The following is a 20,039-nucleotide window of genomic DNA, read 5'->3' as shown; positions in this document are numbered from 1 at the left end:
ACGCTGCAAAAGCGACGTTAACTTGGGTGTATCTTCACCAGTCCCGTCATCTCGATTATCCTCCCCCTTTTTTCTGATCTCTTGCCCTTGTTTTGGGCCGATCCGCACTTTGCGACCATCATTCACGACTGCCTGGCTTTTTGACACGCGTGCAAATTGGCAAATTACAGGATGGCGAGCTGTCACCAGCCAGATTCATGTGGTCACAAGGGGTATCGGGGGGAAACGGAGGGCGGAGTGCCACATTTGCAAGGGTGAAGGGAGGGCATTATCTCAGTTCACTCTGGCCTAACATTGTTAACGCTGACCGCTTGATTGACATTCACTGCTGCCTGGATTTCAAAAGGTCCTGTGTGCTTCGCTGCTTTACGAGGCTTCCCCAAGTGCCACGTCACCCTTTGTGTCCATGTCGCCCCTAAAGTTGTTTCCCTATTCCGCGTCCCCCCGCTTCATTTGCATCAGCTGCTGAGTTTCCTCTCACACAAACCCTCCAGCAAGGCCGCCTTTGTCTCAGCATGAGCGCAGGAGGCCTCCCGCTCTGTCTCTTCTGCCTTGGGATGGGGCTGGCGTTTTTCAGGGTGGGCTTGCTGGGAGGAACAGCATGATGATGTTATTGTAACTGGGCATGGGCCCGTCTGAAGCAGCATCCACACGGCTGCGTCTGGTTCATCCAGTTGATCCCCCAGGAAAGGATGTTTCACTTCAAGGGAACAGGAAGCCGCTGTGGAGGATGAGATTTCTGGGTAAATAAGAGAACTGCTCTTTTAGGTCCCTTGAGATGCTTCAGGGACAGTTTCCTGTCTTTATACGATGATTTGCAGTGCACTGAAAGTGGACTTGTTTAGAGAGTTGATGCGAAGTGGGGCTGTTTGAAGATTCATGGAAGAACAATAAATATTATATCACAATCCTACACATTTTCTCGAATGCTGCAAACTTTCCAACGGTAGTACCATAAAGATGCTCCTATTTAAGTAACTGGCCGAGTTTTAGATCATTCAATCAGGGTTGGACAGTTAGAGCTAACTAGCTAGTGAGCTAATTAGCTCGTTAGCTATCTATGTTAGCTAACAAGCTAAATAGAGATTCCTATATTCCTTCTGATATACACTAAAGATGAAGAAGAAAAGTGTATTTTGAGCTTTTGTCACATTATCAACAGGGAAAAACGTGTAAAAGCTTTTCAAAATTCCAACTATTGGACTATAAGACACAGTCTCCATGTAGAGGTTTATTTTGGGAAATTTCTATTTACTATACGTACATTATATGGCACACTTAGTCATCAGGCACATCTGGTTATGATGCACATTCCTGCACATAAAAGAAACCAAACCAGTATTGCAAATATATTAAGATTCATTTCAACATCCGTACACACACCTGTTTACAAGGCGCACTGTCAGTTTTGGAGACAATAAATGATTTAACTGTGACTTATAATAATAATCATAATCATAATAAAACATCGCAATTGAATCCCAAGAAATCATACCACATGGTAAGCCCAAACTGGATATGCTTTAACACGTTATTCATAGCACCTGTTTCCTTCCCAATCTCTTGCTTCCTTTTTGTGAAAAACTCATCCTTTTCAGCCTTGTGAACTGAAAGACTCCTTTACCCCTTTAGACAAACGCCCCCCTCCTGTTTTCAAGCGGTTAGAACATGCTCTTAAGTCTGATTAAATTAATGGCACCCCTTGCTGTGCGCTTGTGCCCTCAAACTCATCTGACGGCTACTGTTTGCGCTGCCAAGTGCAGCCATCACATTCAGGGGTCAGGGTAACTCATGGTCCAATTTTAATTAACATGGAGACAACACCTCTCTCCCTACTCATCTTTCACCTGGGCTCTTCCAGGGAGGGAACTTTGACACAATCCCCGCATGCTTCTGATTAAAACGGAGCCTCGTTTACCAGTGCCGGCAATCAACAAAACACAACTCATGGCATTGTGCCCAGGGATTGGTGGTAAAGACTCGCCCTACCCTAGATCACATGAACAGATTTAGCCTGATCTCTGATACAGGACCTTAATCTCTCTGTGATGTGATCAAGGATGCTTCTCGTGTCACAGGACTGAAAAGGCTTAAACAGGTAGAAGCAAGTTACCGACCCTGGGAAAGAGCATTTGTGCTTCTTTCGTCAGCTGATGGATGACAGCGTGGATGTGCCTCCCATTCTGGGGGTGACCTCATACATGTCCCAATCCCTTCACCCGTCACTTCCTCTAAATATAGTCCCAAGCCATTGTTCAAATAGCTCGGGTTGCCCCCCTTTTTGATGTTCTGGGCGGAACAAAGCTTCGAGTGGCCCTCATGCACTTAAACAGAACACTCCAGTTCGGAATCCTGAACATGACGCTTGTGTCAACCAGTCCATTAACACCTCGCCACTCTTGACGTTAAACGGATCTGTTACATACAAGTTAAATCACATTGTGTGGGGACTGAAATAGCTAAAACACCGTTCCAGAAAAACGTAAACTAAACTTAAAATGTCTGTTTTTCCTTCGACAATTAAGTTTGTAGCTAGAAGGACTTTATGTCATAGACATTATATTTTGAAGAATACGTTTTTAGCAGAATCTCATTTTCAGCTCATTTTTGAAGATATAAACCTGATCTTGTGAAATTTGTCCCACGAGGAATCAGTTTACATTGGACAGGTATAGTATAACTACTATTTATTGTTTTATTTTCTTACCATAATTCAGACATTTAACTTGATTAATCTGTTTTTTCTAATCTCCTTTCAACCTCTTTACTATAACTACTGCTACTCCCAAGGTGCATTTTGATAAGGCCTCCATTTTATTAGCCCAGTGCTAGTAGTATAAAAGAATACAATCGACAGTAATGCACTTCTCTCTTTAGTCTTCTCCTTTTTTTTCTATTCAGCCCATCGCATTTTGGCTTTGAATAGCTAACAGCAACATTTTTATTTCGCCAATAGACATTATTGGCATTTTCCTATACAACAGGGGAATGCATTAGGTTTGTCTTAGCGTGCTGATTAATTAGAAAAGTCTGTTTCTCGTAAAGAGGCAGCTCCTCTCTTTAAGCAGCTTTTTAAATGTTTATAGCGTACAACTGACCTCAAATTGGAAATTAGTGTTGGCTTGCTAATGCAACTCCCGGCTGTTGTTAATTTTATATTTGTCCAATAAATAGCAGGGGGGTTATAGCATACGCCAATGAACCTTACTCCACCTTTTATTCATATATATATATATATATATATATATATATATATATATATATATATATATATATATATATATATATATATATATATATATATATATATATATATATATATATATATATATTGCAAAATGTTTGTTTTCCTTTCTCATGCATGTGGTTACAACTAGTGCAGGTTATGTGCCTTTCTCAGCCATTCCTGCAGAAGTCAACTGAGTGACACGGGGCGGTATAGGAAGTGCACGACAATGATTATATCCTCGAGCACACAGAACTATGGAACCACTTAAAAAGAAGGAAAAAGAAAAGAACTCAAATCATGTGTTTTCAAACTGCGGCCTCCTATTTTGTCAGTGGAAACAATATCAGTGATGTAAAGGAAATGGGACATGAATGGCACTGTTTACAGTGGTTGGATGTTCACACATAAGCAGCAAGTTCCAACATAAACATCCACTTAGTGCATGTAAATCTTTGGGCTATTAATAAGCTCTTTTATCTGCTGGTTTTTGGAGTGCCGCCCTCGAGGGTTCTGGGTAATCTGGCCCTCACTGACTCACCCTCCACTTGTGTTTCTCCTTTTTTTTTTGTCTCCTTGGCTGAAGGCAAAAGAACTGCTTTCCCAACATTCACAACTGCGTTTCAGAGGCCTCTTATTTGCAGATTCAAGTCTGTCTTACATTTGCACCAGGGATGTGTGTGATTTATGTACATCCAAAACTAGTTCACAAAACGTCTTTTTTTTCTATCATGTAGCATTCAAATCATTGTTGTGTTTTTAATGTTGCTTTAAACGATTTCCTTTTCCGCAGTTCGTTTTTTTTTTCCAGCCTGTTTGCCATCTGAACAGTCCATTGACATTTGATGTGGGAACTTTTCAAACCAGCATTTATTGTGAGATGTTCGGACTGTTTATACATCTGAACCGCTGCGACAACCACAAGGAGGCTTGGTTTATCTCCAATTTTGATTTAGAAAATCTTTGGCATCGGAAATATTTAATTCAAATCAACTCTTTTAGTGCCATGTGTTATCGGTAAAGGAAATCTCTAAAGGCCCAGTAAATTTAACATTTGCACTCATCGTTCAAGGATGACAGAATATGGTGTGCTATGTCTCTGTAAATATGGGTGGTATCTTATGAAAATTAGATTCCATTCCTTATTTTGAATTGCATGTGGGTAATATATGTGTTTTAAGTGCGTAAACACTGCCATTGTATGGTCACAGTTGTCACTGAAGTGCACAATTGGCTTATATAAAGTCAGATGCCCTCCATAAAAAAACCCAAAAAAAAACAAACAAAAAAGCATATTACACGAGATTTGTGTTATTTACTATTGTTATTATTTTTTTAAAAGACAAGAATTCTCATCCGAAAGAGTTCATGCGTATAATGTTCAAGCAATTTTAAATAACTGTACTAGCGTGTATACATGTGCTATCATGTCCTTTTTAAGGCAGTGGAAAAAAAAAAAAAGAAAAAGCCAAAGAAAAATAAGACAATAGAGGACCCATGGAAAAAAAAAAAGAAAAAGCCAAAGAAAAATAAGACAATAGAGGACCCATGGTACCTAAAGTACACACGGCAATCCCCCTCCTAAATTTTGTAGAGCTCCACTGAAGCGGATATTGCCACTCATTTACAATCACTAAACTGATTTCACATGTTGACATTATTGACTTAAAAAAATGAGTATGATGAGCTTACAATGTTTTGTTGGATTGCACATATGTGGTTTTGCTTCTAGCCTCAGTCTTTGTTGCTTTTACAAGTGCACTTTGTTTGACTTTTCTTTATACAAGGCAGTTAGTGTTTTTATTGTTCAGGGTATTGTTTTTTTCTTCTGAAATTTATTTGTGCTGGAGACAATCCTCCTTTAGTTGTTGCTGCCATCACAAATGTTTGTTCCCTTGCTCATTAGCCTCCATGGTCAGGCCTGAAGTTGATGGATGATTCCACTTTGGAATGCGGGCAGTGAGTAAGACAATAATGTTTTCAAGTTGTTTTTTATCTACACTTTACTGCCTTTTAAAATTCTTAAAGAATAACTATTCTGCTTTAGCTAAACTACTCCGGCCCTTCTACTGCATACGATTGGCTTTTTTTTTTTTTTTTTTTTTTTAAGAATGGCTTGTATCGATCAATAGTACTCTGAAACAGTAATCCACGCGTTTGATGCATCTTAACTGGATTACTGTTAATGCACTCTATTTTGGAGTCAGACAGTCCTTCTTCAAGTTCTTCAAGTAACTCTAACTCTGGCCTCCCTTAACTGTCTTGTTGTAATTTTCCAGTTAATTTAGACATACTGTACTTTTAATTGTGGAGTGGTACGCATCCCACTTGGTAACGGTACTGAGGAAAAGTCCTTATGGAGAAGAAATGACACATACTAAATCGAACTTTCCAAGCTCACATTTCATCATAGATTGTTGCAGTAATAATGCAAAACAAGTTGTTTTCCGAACGTCAAAAGAAAGTAGCAAGAGAAGAAGAAGCTGAAGCAAAATGAAACAATGTATGGATGAGTTCAAGATCCCCTGGGTTGAATAACATCAGAGACTAAAGTGAGGATGCCAAAAAATGGATTGTTGCAGTAAAGTGTATAGTCAATGCAATGATGCGGTTTTCAGGGTTATGACACAAAAATGGTAAGCTAACTTTAGCATGTGTGTTTCTTTTTTGCCATTTTACCCATATGGTATCAACTATGTTCTCATGAATCCCAATTACACCAAACAGTTAGAAGTCATAGCCTTTTTTACTGCTAGACAAGTACCAATTGAGAGTGGTGATGTGCTGGCTCAGGCAGATCAAAAAGGATTCTTTTCGACCAGCTATATACAGCTAGTGTGTATGTTATATTAAAAGCTGGTTACAGGCCAATAGCAGTTGGTCACGTGGTGAAAACGCAAATTTCAGGGGGGTGAGAAAAAGTCGCGGCCACGGGGACCCACCAAGAAGCAAAGACAGTGAATCTGTGTCTTAATTCTATTTTCTACATAAATCTCTTCTTGAAGCATGAAATACAGAATAAAGATGAATATTTGCGCTGCATATTTGCGGTGTTTTTCCTGAAAATATGAATTCCTGGCGCTATGGCATTAAAACATTCATCGAAAAAAAAAACTGATTTCATGCTCAGAATTTTTGGTGTATTGTTCCTCTATGTACTGTACAACAAACAAAAAGTAGCACAAAAAAAATGACCATTAAATTTCACCACGTGGTCTCATTTTATTTGCCTGTATCCAATTGCCATGTGGCCTCACAACTTGTCCATCAGAGTATAGTCCAGCCACCACATCTGTTTGACTGTGAAGAAGACAAACATGAAATAAACTGATAGCTGATCATGAATTTTCACTGTCATTGGTATTGTGGTGGTTTACACAGCGGATGTTCACACAGCTGGGCGTTTCCTACTAACCACAATTGCTATGTGATTGACGACCAGTTCAAGTTGTTGCCTTCAATGATAGATTCCAGTCCGAGTGACCCTGAACAGGATAAAAGGTTGTGAATTGATGGAGGGATGAAAATATTTGCAAAGTGAGCCGATGGTAGTGTCGTTGTTTACGAAGCTGACTTTCATGCCATTGGGATCAATTGCTGCTCATAATCATCCTGCGGCCTTGAAGAGGATCAGTGCACATACTATAAATAGATGGATGGATGACTTTAAATTTTGGCAACGGATGCATTTGTAGTGTTGTTTACTTCTGGATTTCATGCCACACATTTGTATTCGTGACCCATCTGCTTTATGAGTTTAGTCATGTGATGTTCGTAATATGAGCTGTGATTTGTTGTTGCCTGAGTCAGAAGCAAAATGGCCACACCCAAATTGGGATGACATATTTAGACTGTTGTGCAAGTGCATCAGCGCATTATTGGAAATGAAACTTTCAGGTTAACTCCAAGTATGCTTGTGAGTAACATTTTTCAACCAAGATTGTCGGGGAGCGCTTGATGCTACTCCACTGTAAATTATGAACTTGGAAACAACTTAAACGCAGCAAAATCACCAGTAGATGGCATCGATCGCCATTGTTTTAGAAATGTGATATGGACCGTTTTTGAGTCTTCCATTTTGTGTAACCAACATTTCTGCTGCTTAATATAAAATAACGGTTTAAAAAAAAGCAAACTATTTTGGGGGTTTTGAGATTTTCAGAATGCTTAAAAATGTCTGTCATCGAAATGAAATGAGTCATTTTTGAGTCATTGTCAGGGTCTCTAACTGGTCCAAATCATACTTTTGTCCAAATCAAAAGTTATGAATGTGGACTAAGTTTCGCCTCGACTCTCCAGCTGCTCAGAGCGCGTTGCTCTCAGAAAGACAGTGACAGCGCTCCCATACACATTTTCCTCTACAGACTGATGAGTTCTGACACACCGTATGAATTCATCTCCCACTTTTTCTCCCCCCTCTTATGCCGACTGGCTTTCAACTTGTTTTTCTTATTCCTGTCGACACAAAAGTTGTTTTAGCTTCCTCCCTTCCCTGCGTGTCCATGACAGGCCTTTTTTTTCCTGGCCTTGGCTGCATCTACACCAATGTGTGTGTGTGGATGCAGGTCTTCTCGCATATATAGTATGTGCATGTCTATGTATGTGCCATTACTTCAGTGGAGTAGAGGCTGCTTTCATGTGCGTGCCAAGTGTGGAGAACGTTTCCGTGCCGCATTGGGTTTCCCACTCTTTCCTGACGAGCCAAATACCTTTTATTATTTTATCTGATGTTGGATCTTTTGTTATTTGTCCACGAAACTACAACATGTTATTCTTAAGGGACACGTTGAGTGATCTCCTTACCAGTGAGTGGACGCAGACATAAATGGAGCAGTTTAGCATCATATATTATTACCGACAGCCAGATTCCCGCTTTTTGAAATAGCAAGCGACGTTCCTGGAAAGTCGTCCCGTAAACTCCGCGAGGGATATGCCACTTGGCCCAGGCCCGCCACCGTCGCTGCCGCCGACATCCCGAAGGCTGCGATGTTCATGTCACGGTGTCGTGCCTGAAGTAAAGTGACAGCCATCTTGAGGCGCATGTTGCAGACTGTTGTCTTGTGGTTTGCGTTGGTCTCAAAAGCAGATGGTGGCACAGTTTCCACCAATTTCCCAATCATCCGCTAAAGCGCTTTAGTTGTGTTTCCTCCCTGCGTCATCGATATCGAATTTTGAATAAGTGCATTGTCTTTCTCTTGTGGCCATTGCTTTTTTGTTGTTGTTTTTTTACAAGTTGAGTTTGGAAAACAAAATCCCCCCTGTGTAAACACTGTTGCCAACACTCACAAACTCTTCAGTAGTTAGTCCAGCTTAAACATCAATGCGGCAGCAGTTATGTACTTTATTCAGGACGGAATTCTTCATCTGACATTCTTCATCTCTGACAGGGTCCTCAACAAACAAATGAAAACTAATTCATAGATATCGGTCAATATCCTATAATAATGCAGTGGGGCTGTATTTACAGTAAATAGAACTTCTATGCCAATATATAATGCTGGAATATATTAATTATGTAAAGTAAACAGTAACTGATCAAAAGTTTTTTGTATTTTTTTTTCTCCACAGTCACATATTAAGATGCTTTTGGCTGTTTGGAAATGAACGTCAAGACCTTAAGGACATTTTTTGTTGTTGTTTACTATATATATATATATATATATATATATATATTATATATATATATATATATATATATATATATATATATATATGCATTAAATGCGGTTTTTCTCAAAAAAGTCTTTTTAAACATGTTCATTTCTATTTTGTGTCACAATAACAAGCAAAACCACTTCCTGCGTTTGATTGTAACTCAAATCAAATTCAAAATTTGTGCTGCAAAATTGCATGAAGCACTCCTTTTGAAGGTAAAACATATATAAGGGGCTCATTAAGTGTGAAGAAATACAAATATAGTTGTTGAAATATTTTACAATGTATTTAATTGTAAAATATATTAAAGTTGGATTATTTATATTAAAACTGCATGTTTTAAATGCTCTGTTGATGGAAGGGACCTGTTTCACTGAACCTCGATAAAATGGCTACCTCCTCAAGAAAAGGCACACAAAATCAGATGTTCAGATGCAATGAAACTACAAAAGAAAGTATGGAAGGAGTCACCATTTTTTCCAATTTATGCACGGCACAATACATTTATGGAGACAGGTACAGTATTGCATAATGAGACGAGCAGGTGCCCAAGAACATCAAAGTAAAACCAAGTCCACCCACATTGCTTGCTCAACAGCTTGCTCATGATACTAATCTTCTCACTTAGTTTTATAATTTGATGAAGTCTGGACATCAGATTTTTTTCCCTCAATAAACAAGAACACACATTGTGCCTTTTCTTGAGGAGTAGCCATTCCAGTAAGTTCCCCTACTTCAACAGGTTATCGAACCGCAACATTTTAGTAAACACAATAATAACAAACATAAAAAATGTAAAAATTATCAAAATTAATTTGAGTTAAAATATATCAACTACTGCGTTTGCAATAAATAGATTAGTTGTTAAGACACTTTATGGAGACCCTGTATGCAGGTAAAAGCCTGTATGGAACATTTATGCTTAGTTGTTTTCCCACTTTCTTTCCATGGCATAAAAGAATAATATCTCCGCCTTTTATCTCTACAGTGCAAAATGGCAAACATTCAAGCGGTCTGGAAAATCAGACCCAGCATGTCCATCGCGGCTTGGGAATAGTTGCCACTCCGGTCCAAGAAAAAAAAAAAAAAAAGTTTTGCCGTCTCATTTCAACATTGTAAGTGCACTTCACACTTGAGATGGAAAGTACAGCCGGGCTGCCAAAGGCTCGACGATCCAGCAGGACGCTTTGATATCTGCTCGCATTTCTTTGATGCTCCCAACACGAGATATGCAGAGATATTTACTAAATCAAAGACGCCTTTCTTTCGACAGCTGCAGAGAATTTAAGATGAATGGAAACAGTTGTATCGCACTGAAAACACAGTAACGGCACCTTGAGGAGAAAGTGATGTTTTCATGTCTGGTGAAATGCCATACCCCCAAAAAATGGCTTTTATTGAATGTGTGTGGGAGTGAGGGGAAAAGATTGATGTTTTTTGAACGGAAAACACTGGGAACAAGAAGTTTTAATACTCCTACTTTTATGCTTCAGCAACAATAGCACCAGTAAGAGGACTGTTTATGAAGACGTGACCGCAAAATCTGTTCACTTGTCTTCTTCATTTTGACATTACACTTTGTGACATAAATTCTGATTGTTTTCGGACTTTCGTTTCGGTAATGGCGTGATCCAAGACCAGTCCGTTTTTTTAACCTAATGATATTCAAGGAAGTGTGCCATCAACACAAATATTTTTTATCTTTGGCAACATATTTTTTGTTTTTTTTAATCGGGTAATAATAGTTTTGGATGTTTCATTGTCATTTGTTTTTTTTATTTATTTCAGCTTCACTTTAAATACTGGTAGTTGTTATATTTAGTTGGTCGGCTTTCCTTTTGTTGTAGTTTTTCCGTAAACACTTGGTTCTAATCCAGTTTTTATTTGTTTTAGTGTTATTTCAAGTATTACAACGATGTTAAATCTTTAAATGCCAAATAAAAAAAAAATCTTTCTCTATGCACATAGCAAGATATAAAAAAATACATGAAAAATGCATATTTAGTGACAAACATTTTGTTTATACTTTTTTTTATTTTGCAAACTTAAGATGCACATGTTAGATATCTTTTTTTTCATCACTTTTGCTTTTATGTCATTAAGAGAAAATATTTGAAAATATTTTTTTTCAATTATAGTTATGGTTAGGGTTTTCCTAATTCACTATATTTATTTTAATCAATTTTTATATTTAATGTACGTTTCCCCCATTTTGTCACAATTGCATATCAATGTATGTATCATGCTCACACGTTATTACATTTAAGCATTTTAAAGTCTCTCAAATGTATATTTTTCACAACAGCATTTAAAATTCATTTGGTGTTTATTCCTTTATTTATTTTCATTCGGTCATTAATTACTCTTTTACTTATATAATTGTTTGCCCATTTGTTTATTATATCAAGTCTCTTTTTTTGTTATAAATTATTTCAATGTAAACAAATGATAGGTCCCTCCCAACAATGAAAAAAAAACAAAAAACGAATATACATGCATTTTATTCATCTCCTACTCCTAGTGCTTTTTTAATCCAAAGTTTTGGAAGCTTCTTCATAATTTGCAGTATGTTACCACGACTACGACTGACTCTTTCATAGGGGGAAATAAAATGAGCTAGCGCTGTTTTGCGCTTCAGCAGTGCGGCCTTCGACTGAATTTTGATTGACGCGAGCGGCATTGAGTTTGAGCCGCCTTAAGACCGCCCATATCCCTTTACACTCCGTTGGAAATGGAGGCAGGCCGAAAATGGCCTCTCCCAGGGAAAGCCGACAACTGGCTTTCAGCCCGACCGTTTGTCTTCATCAATCAACCTGCGCTTGTTGACCGAACAACATGATGTCAATATTCTTGTCATGCGACCCCTCGGCAGGGAGCGGGGAGCCCCTGTCTGTCCTCTCGATGGGCGTTTCCTGTCCCATTGCATTGTGGGAAACGTCAGCCATCTCTCCTACACGCCGTCCCCTTTGTGCGCTTGTTTGCTTTTGTCGCAGCTCCTCTTGTGTTTTGCCTTTCTTGTGACGCTTCCCACTTTACTACGCCGGAGTGGATGCAGCGGCGCCGTTTGATCAGCGCCTCAGATAAGCGGCGCGGCGCACTCAGATCAGCGCATTAGTATCTCATTTGAAAGAATGGTGTCACCGTGTTGACAAGCCGGCGATAAGTCGGCGGCTTTTGACGGGGTAGAGAGAGGGAAAAAGAAAAACACGTTTCAAGCAGATAAATGCCTTAGGACTTTATCTGTCTGTCTTGTTGTCCCCATTGTAGTTTATTTCGGGTGATGCTGAAAACCTCTCGTTTAAAACAACCTTGTGGGATGTTAGTTTATCACAAGTGCAATGAGTTAATGTTGTCTCCCACTTGGTTCTGTATTTACTGTCTACAATGGGAGCTTTTTATCAGTCCTTTTTGTTGCAACAGAAAGTGTGCATCTCCCCGCCTGCTTGAAAAGATCACCCAGGCCGAGCTAGTTTTAGCACAGTGCCTGATTTCTTCTTCTTCTTCGTCGCCTTCTCCTCCTCATTCTCCTTCTTGTACTTCACTTGTCCTTCTTACTTGTCATTCTTTTACTTCTCATTCTTCATTTTCTACTTTTTCTCATCCTATTTCTCCTCATCCTTCCCCTCCTTTTACTTCTGTCTTTTTGACCTCCTTATCCTATTTCTCTTCTTTTTCTTTTTCATTTACGACTTTTTATCCTACCACTTCTCCTCCTTCAATCTTTGTTTTTCACCTCCTAATTATTTTCATTTTCTTGTTCGACTTCTCATCCTTCTCATTCTTCTTTCTGTCTCTTCTTCTCCTTCTAGTTGTCTTGTTCTTCTACTTCTCATCCTTATATTTCTCTTCACCTTCTTGTTCTTCTTCTAATTCCCATCTTTCTCATTCTCCTTTTCCTCTACTTCAAATCTTATTACTTTTTACAGTATGCTTTTTTCTTCTTCTACACACAGCGCTATTTTTGACAGAGACGGAAAATGATGAGAAAATGGCTTAGAGAAATCATTCAATTAAAGTTCGATTTGCTTAGTGAGTGGCAATGTAAGATGGCCACCAGTGGCTTTGCTTTTCACTAGGACGACATGGTCATCCTCACGAATAAATCCGTGCTCAAAAGATTCCTTGCGAATAGGGTATGCACAGAAGACAAACAAATGTTGACTTCAAAGAAGGTATTCCAATTATTATTATTACATGTCCGAATATAAGATATAAAAACCGGAAGATTGCCTATATTCAAGTTTAGAAATCATGACTCCACGCAATCGTAGTCAATGTCCCGACTGTAAGTTATTCAAAGCGATGGTTAAAGCTCCCTGTTAAAAGGAAGCCTTTGACATTATACTTCATTAGAATCAGTGCAACAACTTAATGTTATCTCCAGCTTGCCTCTGTATTTACTGTCTACACTGGGAACTTTTTATTATTTCTTTTGATTACGGCACAGGAAGCGTTTGTTGATGATACACTCCCCCAGCAGCCTCCAGCTTTAAACGAGGGCTTAGCGGCAGCTTAGCGCCCAGGTCAAGCTGCCCTTTGCCCTTCCCGCGGCAGCCTTTTGATGTGGTGCCAGCGCTCTGCCTTTTTATAACGGGACGTCCGAGGGTCACGGGAAGGCCCCTGCGTGACGCCTCCCATCGCAGATGTTCTTCGCGATGCCCCCTTTGCACGCTGCCCTGCCTGCCCCAGTGCCCATTATTATTTTATAGTTTGGTTCTGCATTCCTCTCAGTGCGAGGCAGACCTTTTGGGCTTTATTGCTTACACATGTCCTTGGCTCTCTCTCTTGGCGGGGAGAGGAGATGGCCAATAGAAGCCCTGCCATCCAAACTCTCCCCACCTTGAACTAATCGTGGGGGGGTTGCGTGGCTCTGTGCTCTCCCTCCCTCCTGCGCAAGTCAATTTGTAGAGACATAAACAGATACTAAAGCCAACGTAACAAACGCCGTGATTTATCAGGTGGCTTCACATCAAATTATCACAGCGCCCTCCTGCTGTCGGAACTCATAACGACGACACCCCCTCTTTTACCCGTGAGCCCCTTCGGAGGTGAACTGTGGTCACATTTCACCTGGGAGTGCACAAACATGTGTCCCTCTGTCTGCTTTCTCTCTGAGCGTGACGCTTTTAAACAGCCAGTGATCATGCAGGACGGAGCGTTAAGAGATTAAAGAGGACACGCATTGATGAAAGAGAATGGGCCAATATGCTCCTTTTCTATGCTTATGTGCAGTGTTTTAAATTACTCTGAATATGCAGACGCATTTTCAAACAGTTGCTGTGATGTTTGTCCAATGAAAAGTCTCCATGTTTTACACTTATTTTCTATCCACTCAAAATAAGAGGAGAAATTACGTTTTACCACCCCCCCTCATATTGTGGGTCAGCAGTCCTGTTATATCACTTAAACATATATTTTGTGTGTTTTTAACATGCTTTAATCCCAAAAATATGTAGTTAGTAGCTACAAAAACAAGTTTTGTAAATCAACTGTACAATTTAATTTTTTTAATTCATAGGCTGCAGCTATCGAGTATTTGTGGTATTTGGTTATCGTAATATCATAGAAAAAATTGAATATTGAGTGGTCTTGTGTATATATATTTTGCTTACTAAAAGTATATAGACAAAGAATACTCACACAAACAATTTTGAATGATTAATAATTTTTTATAATCATCAGTATATATATATATATATATATATATATATATATATATATATATATATATATATATATATATACAGTATATCATTTTTTTTTTTTTTCCTACTAAGAGGTGCACCTCTTGAGACTTAAGATATGCGACACATATCTTCTAATAACAGTCAATCCAAGAGATGAACTTGGTAAAAGTAATTTTGTAAAGTAAGATGTTGTTTGAAGTTCGCCTTCTCATTGTGTTTGCGAATTTCTTTACTGTCATGCTTAGTGTTAACAGTCGTTGTTGCTTTTGGCTTGACATATTTTTTCTGATGTGTACACTATTAGACGGTTATCTGGGAGAAGAAAAAAAATGCCTTGAGCATTTTTTAACCGGGATACTCAAATTAATTCAGGAGTCGTTTCAGCCTTTGCCAATTCACATACAAAGTTATCACAAAGTCACACCTAACCATGGCTATTTAAACCTGGAAAATGCTCACATTTTTTGTTTGTTGAGGAAAAGAAGAAATCCATCCATATAGCTGTTTATTTAAAAAAAAAATGCTCATGCACAAATCTGCATAGTGCAGTTTTATTAATTCACAAGCATGCCAAGCCGCTTGGCTTTGATAGTTTCGTTAAATTCTGATGTCTTTGGCCGGAAATAGCATAGATTGATGATGTAAATCTTTGGTCAGAGCTTTTGAGACCTGAGCACGTGTAGGATAGGGCAAACACGAGACGTTTAACTCCCGTTTGCAAGAACCCAGGCTATGTGTAGACTATGCCTCAGACATTGAGCATATCAAGAACCACTGTCCATCAATGCATATTTCAACATTGTCTGTAGTCTCTTGCACCAACTTTTTACTGTTTTTATTAGATCACTGTCATGTAAACACACACTAAGTACTGCCATGTTAGTTCTTCAAAATGTCTCCATTTCAACACCTGCAGCGGGCTGCAGAAGTCATTGGCTATAAAAACACCCGCGTCATCTTCAATCGCGTTTTAGCCCCCGTTAGGTTTTTTCTGGAAATGAAAAGATGTTTTTTTCTTTTTCTGTGGCAAAGTCAGGTTTCAGCGCGACGTGGTGCACCAACAGCCTTTGATCCGCGGCAGCTAGAGGCCAGCACATGGATAATATATCTTTCAAAGATAAAAGTAAAAATGTGCAACGGCCGATGATGTCATGAAGCCGTGGCCGCACGCCCGGGAGTAGAAAACGAAACTTTCACAGCCCCCCCCTCCAAAAAAAAAAAAAAAAAAAAACCTTCAACAGCAAAAAAAGGAGGGGAGGTCATTCCTGAGCCTTTTGGGAAATCAATTACACCTCTGGGGCCCTCTGCGTAGGATCATCCTGATGAATCTGGACACTGTTGTTGCTCCCTTATGTCTACTCGCCTCTCCCCTTGTCCCTGCAGCCTTTAAAACCTTTTTTAGTGTAATTTGCAACATTTGTGCACAGCTTACAATCCTGCAGAGAGTCATTCATCATTATTAGCTGACATATCTGTCCTGGGCGCTTCGCCTTTGATCACCTTGTATTTTATATTTTACATCTGTTCCGCGTTTAGTCTCTTTTTTTTTTCGGAAGGAAGCAAGCGTTGTACCTGGTGGCTCTGAAAGCACGCGTAAATCTGCCGTTTGAAAGCTCGCGATAAGCACATATATGTCGACTTCCTGCCTTATGGGACATGACTCACAACAATCTTCTTTTTGAGGATGTGCTCCTCTTTCAAGAGCTTATCTTCTCCTAAATCACCACTCCCCCACGAGGAAGTCTTTTTCAACTATTTCCAGGTCTATCATTTCCACTCACGCTGAGTGCATGTACGCTGGAGCCCCAGGAGCTTAAGGCCCTGACCCCTCCTCTTCTCCACATCCCTCTCTCTTTCCAGCAACACACTAATCATCCTTAATCACAAGTGAAATGCATTTTTCTAAGGAAGTAGCTGGAAAATTTCACAATCTGCATTGGCCCCGACCAGGCTGATTAGAGAAACATTATCCTGCTTTCACAGTCACTTCCAATCTGCCTTTAATCTGTCACTTCAATCGCCTAATTATTTAGTCAATGACCCGAGGACGCAATCTTACAAAAGAATGAAATGCATGCCATATCATTTTCCTTTTCATTTGCGCCTGATATCGCCGCTTACATGTGCCCTCTTCCCTTGTCAGTGAAATACAGTATGCAAGCCTTGTTCACCGACAAGTTTGCGTGCATGGGTTTGGTTCTATGGGAGTGTACAGTATACGTGAAAGCGTACGTGTCGAATCCTGGAGTGTGTTAGTTACCCAAATGCACGTGCTAGGAGGCCTCACTTATTTGTTTAAATGTATTTTCGGAATAATGTCAAATAAGGTTTGGTTAGTACTGATAGCAAGTATTGGTATCCGGCCAATGCCGGCCTCTTTTCAATGTATCGATTCTCATATTGGGGTTTCTCTTGGAGCAGTTTAACAAACACAAAATAGATACTGCAAATAATTTGCAGTTAATGTCATTAAATCTTCAGGAAAAATGCTCTATTGTCAAATATACGTCTTTTTTTTTCATTGTGTCACTGTTTCTTGGGATTAGATGATTGCTGGTATTGGTACTTTGACTTGGTACCAGTGACTACTCAAAAATCATTATATCAATCTGAAAAAAAATGTGGTATTGAATATCCTAATATCAAATAATAGCAAGGGCGTAGGGTTAACCTTTGTAGGTGAAAAGCAAGTTGAACGATTCATAGAAGTCTGTGGGGAAATTTACGGAGTAAGTGGTAATACACAAGTTTTGAGTCAGTTTTGAATCGTGACTGATAATTGTTATGAAATGGCATCGCTACATAAAGTTAGATAATTAATGCCGTGGGAAGACTGAATTTAATTTCAGATCTGTTAAAGCGCTTTTCTAGGTGTTACTGTTTCGATAAACATTATTCAGTTAACTTTTATGCCGGTAAAAAACATGATTATGAATTTTATCATGTATTTATTTAAATAGTCTTGATGGGTAAAATGTGTCTTTTTGAGGGAGATATTTCTGTTTCAGGTGTATATCCAGGATTGGCCATTACAAAATGCTGGTTGACCTTTTTTTTTTTTTTTTCTTTTTTTCGGTTCCTAGGGTGTAGAAGTCATAAGAGGAATACAGTACCAGTCTATTAAAGGGTAAGTAAAGGGTAAGCACCACTAATCAGAACACAGCATTTTGATTAAGGCTGTCTTTATGAAAGATGAAAATGTGGAATATGACCATTGAAAACGGACATTGGAGTTGATCAAGGGTCAGGTCCTTCCTCTTTAACTCTAGTCAATTCTTATTTGTGAACTGAAAATCATTCCAGGTCATCTAGCATCATCGGCATGCTCAAACCGAGTGTCAATGTTATTGACAAAAAGTGCTGACTCAATTCAATTGAAAATATATACCATATTTTGGTTTAACATTTGTAACTTTAGTAAATGTTTTTTTCGCTTGCATGTTTGCTGCACAGTCTTGATGACTCCGGTATGAGGAAAAAAATGCAAAATAGAAACAACAAGTTGAAAGGTGCTTCCAAACTTTTGAAAGTTACTGAAAATAATTTCGTCCATAAAACCTGATCAACTGCAAATAAAACATTTCACGGTTAATGTCATAGGAATCTGTTTTGTGCATCCCTTCACAAGACCCGTATAGCAGATATCATTGTGGATATTAAGTTTATTTTTTATACTGATGTCTCCAAACTGTCACATTAGCATTGTTCTGGAGTGAGCAACTAGGACAGAGATGTGTGCACTTTCTTATATCAAAATGCCGTGTTTGGTTTGTGTGTCGGTGTACATGCCCCGCTTTCATACATGTGTGCCTGAGCGTGTGTGTCAACAGTAGCTGCTGAGCTGTGAATGCGGGCTGGGAATAAAACAGTTTAGTCTGAGGAGCCTTCGGGGGGTGAACGGGGCTCAACGGGGGGAGTGGAGTTATTGGAAAGGTCATGATTACAGTAGGAGGTCAGAATAACTCGCTGACACTCTTTATACACAAGCGACTGTCGGCGTGCCCAGGGGCTGTGGAGAACTATATTGAGTATTGACTATATGTCACGGCAATAAAGAGGCAGCCTGGCGAGCCTCCAAAGAGAGCGGGCTTAGGACAAAAAGGTAGAACGAGCTTCGCTGTCAGTGTTAGCATGCTAATTTGACTCTGGAGGGGAAATGATGACGGCAAACTGTGAGCCCGCTACATATTTGCCTTTCTCATGCTGTAAATATTCTACGCCAAGTAGCCTATAGGTCCTGTATGCTGACTTAGGTATTAATGCACATGTCATGTCTTTTTAAATGTATTTTAAAATCTCACACACATCAGAAAGTACCTTCACACACCTCCTACGGTACACATACCTTCATTTGAGAACCTCTGGTCTGTCTTCTCCCACATTCCAAAAACATATACAGTAGGTATATTATACCCTCCAAATTGCCCTTATGTGTGATTATGAGTGTGAATAGTAGTTTGTTTCTGTGTGTCCTGCGATTCGTTGCCAACCATTCCAGGGTGTCCCCTAGGCTACTGCATGAAAACCGCTGGGATAGGCACCAGCAAGCCAGTGAGGTTAAGTGGCTATAGAAAATGGATGGATGCATGGTCTTCAGTCTATAGCATCAGTCACACAATGTCAAATTTGTTTTCTTGCGCCATTGTGCCCTACATCTAATCGTCCCAGTCAGACCGATAAGGACCCAGACCGGGTCCAAAGCAGCGCTTTCATCTCTGCCCTCGGCCCTGCCGTTAATTGTGAAGGCCTTGTTCCTCTTATCGAGCACACATTCTGAAGGGCCTGTCATGCTTATTTGTTCCTGACACCCAATCTGCCAATAAAGCCTTGTTTAAAAGCGTTCAAGAAAACATTCCAAAGTCTGTCTGGCAGGCGGCGGGTCTAAAGCCTGACCCACCCACCCCTCCGTGCTTAGCGCCCTGAGTGGCAAAACACGCCCGCGGAATAGGTCATGAACTCTGGCACTGGCAGAACACTTTGACTTTTGGGAAAAGCGGTGCTGAAGTCAAAATAAACAGAAAAAGAAAGACATCAAACACAGAGTCCCTCGTAATTAAATGAAATTCCGTATATGGGCAGCACTTATATGATATGCCTGCTCACACATAGGATGACAAAATAATTATTTTTTTCCCCTTAATTATCATGGGAACATTTGTAGATGCATCAAAGTATACAATTTTGTTTACATTTTATTTTTTTAAAAGCCCTTTTGTAATGTAATGAAAAAAAATGTTAACCCATAGGAAATTAATCTATTTCATCTAAAGTAAATATAGCAAACAATTAGTAGATCCGTGGCTAGCATGAAAAGCTAACATAGCAGCAATGCAAACTGATGCTCAATGTTCAAAGTACTTTGTGTACATACACTTGGTCAATACCGGGACAATTATTTTTTGAGTCAGGAGTAAGTATAAAAACATTAAATGTAATCAAAGCACAATAAAATAAAACAACACTATGCGATG

At 39.3% G+C, this 20,039-nt stretch overlaps 1 long non-coding RNA gene across 1 annotated transcript in view; it reads left to right on the top strand.

The window, feature by feature from the left end:
- Nucleotides 1–20,039, top strand: part of LOC148424452 (uncharacterized) — a 153,295-nt gene that overhangs the window by 54,067 nt on the left and 79,189 nt on the right. The window lies entirely within an intron of this gene.

The sequence above is a fragment of the Hippichthys cyanospilos genome, chromosome 4 (genome assembly GCF_059441005.1).
Source record: "Hippichthys cyanospilos isolate Australia breed blue-spotted pipefish chromosome 4, RoL_Hcya_1.0, whole genome shotgun sequence".
In the NCBI taxonomy this organism is placed as follows: domain Eukaryota; kingdom Metazoa; phylum Chordata; class Actinopteri; order Syngnathiformes; family Syngnathidae; genus Hippichthys; species Hippichthys cyanospilos.
The sequence above is the reverse complement of the archived record's forward strand: the minus strand, read 5'-3'. Positions and strand labels throughout refer to the sequence as shown.